The sequence below is a fragment of the Cynara cardunculus genome (genome assembly GCF_001531365.2).
Source record: "Cynara cardunculus var. scolymus isolate 2C chromosome LG 5, CcrdV1, whole genome shotgun sequence".
Taxonomy (NCBI): Eukaryota; Viridiplantae; Streptophyta; class Magnoliopsida; order Asterales; family Asteraceae; genus Cynara; species Cynara cardunculus.
Window position 1 is genome coordinate 12659516 of NC_037532.1, and position 2846 is coordinate 12662361.

A 2846-nucleotide genomic window follows, 5' to 3' on the forward strand; every position below is an offset into this window, starting at 1 on the left:
TGGGACTGTTTTCTGGTTATGGACTTACAAACCAGATAGCTAAGTCAATCTAAGTCAAATATGTGTCTAGGACTGTCCAAAGGAATCAATACTTGAAATCAGCTGATTGGTACTGCATTATGTCTCTGTGTGTGTGTTTGTCCTGCTGTTTTGTTTCAACATAATGTTGATCATGCTGACTGTTATAATATATACATATAGACACACACGCATCATGTAAAGTTATGTGTGTATATATGCATGTACATAAATATGTAAGCTGGTCTTAAAGACCATCTGAACAACATTTCACCATTCATGTATACTAGAATCAGGTTAAATATGTTGTAGGATTTCAAGGTCTAAAGCCATTTCAACGTGAGAATATTGTGTATATATAGCATCTTAGTTTACAAAAGACCAAAATTTACAGCTTTTTTTGTGTTCTTGAATCGTTTTGTAGGTTCTCGAATATAATCCATCGCTTCCATCCATCTTCCTTCAACCTTCAATCCGTCTTCCAGGTAATTACTTCTATGGATGCATGTACTTCTTCATGTTCTTATGCTTTGGTATCTTATATTGTTCATGAATTGGATTTGTAGTATGATTTACAGCAAGGGTAAGTGTGATTGTTGTGTGACATCTTATTATGTGATCATTATTTAAGAGTCTGAATATGTATGCAAAATAGTATTGTACTTTTTATGTAAAGTATAAACCAAACGAGTGTCCTAAAAGGGGTCTACCGCTATGTGAAGAATGTTACAGACAATTAAGCATGTCTTAATCATTGTATAGTAATTTCTATATGGTTGTACATATATATCTTTCTGTTGATGTGAACATACCAACAAAGGTCTCATGTGGTAACACACATGGTCTCTATTTTAGAGAGAATTTCGCTCAGTTTCAACCAAAAGACATATACTATAAAAGATACTAAATCATAAATATTTTAGAAAAAGATAGAAATCATGTTCTATTAAGTTTGAAACCTCAACCTCAATTAGTCAAATAGATGATGCATGCTATCAATTGTATACCAATTTGCAAACCATGAAAAACTTGAAATCAAGTTTACAAGTTATAATTGTTGTTTATTTGATTTTGCAAACAAAATTTGCTTTCCAAAAACATAAACAGATGTCGAACACTGTTTTATCATTTTTCCAGCAGGCAACACTTATGTTCTATGTCTTCCATTTACATTTTCTATCCGGATTATAATATTCAAAAATGTAAACAAGAAAACAGAAAAAAAAAAAAAAGGTCTAAGCATACAGAAGATGGCATTAAATGGTGCATTTTATGTTTTTTTTATATCACTTCTATTGAAATATTTAAACTGTTATTTTTCGATGATGTTTTCTTTATTAGCAACTCATGGACTTTTATGGCAGAACCGCAAAAGCCATTTATAAGTCTATTTCCATTTCATCATATTCACACAACCAAGTCTGTTTCCATTACATTGTGTTGCAGATCACGAACTAATGTTACTCCTTTGGAACGATTGAGAATTCTTCTCCAGGTGGGTACTTTATCTATTTTTTTTCTTTTGGTTCCATTTGCAAGTAAACACATAGTCTGGTTAACCAGACCTGGAACTGTTTGGGATCGCATTCTGGTTATGGACTTACAAACCAGATAGCTAAGTCCATCTAATCTGTGTGCCTGCTGTTGGAATGCATACATACATACTGTTGTTTTCCATTTCATTGTATACACACACACAAGGTGATGTAGTTTCAACTGCCGTATACATTTCCATTAAGTATGCACATGGTTAAGTCATAGGCAAGTACTCTCAAATGTATTTTTTGCACATGTTTCAACAATCTCTCATGTTGTTTCAAATGTATTTTCTACACATGAGTTCCTTACTAACAGTATGAATAATACATATTTGTCAAGAAATACTGGATTGTTGTTATGTTGTTAAGTCTTGATGTTAAGTGGAACACAAAACAGAACACACATCCAAATATCCAATGAAGACATCCCACATATGTTAGAACTACTTATACGTGCATTGCTCTCTCTAAACACATCCATACCCTTGTGCCTGTTGCCTGCTGTTGACATACCCCATAAGTGCACTGCTAACTCTAACTCTAAACTTCTTTGTGGTCTGCATTCTTTGAACGACATATCCATGTTATTTATTAGAACCTGCACATGGATCTAATCAAGTCTGCACTTGTTTACAAATGGTAGCAACACAAATGATCAATCAATTAAGCATATAGTTTTACATCAATCGGAACTTGTTTACATCGTGCATAATGAAATTATGCATATGCTTTGATCTAATCACACACACACAAACATCATGTATCTCTACGTCGTTTACTTGACCATGCTTAAATTTTAGGCAAAAGTGATTTGACTTTTTTAGTCATACTTTACTTTTCGTTTTAAACTAACCATCTTCCATTGCTCGATTCAAGACTCCATTGATCCACTCGGTCAAAGTACTCCATCTATTATGTAACACCACACTAAAACGGAGGCTAATTTCACCAGGTACTAATAGATTCAATATACAACTCTAAAACAAAACGGGATACAAAGTTATTCACCAAAAGAGATAAGTATTGTTGATGAAGGGGCATATAACTACCCTTACATACTATATATACATGTTGGTCCCAAAAGGGTCTACAAGAACACTAAACAGTTTGTAGAAGGGGGGGATGAATACAAACACAGAGTTTTCAAATTTAAAAWATATATTGATAGAGAAGATCAATACAGATTTTACAAGATTGTATGCGGAAAGATAAGGTAAAAGAAACCTATCTAAACAATCTTAAGTTACACACAAAGGTTAGCAATTACAAGAAAAGAGATTGCTAAAAGAA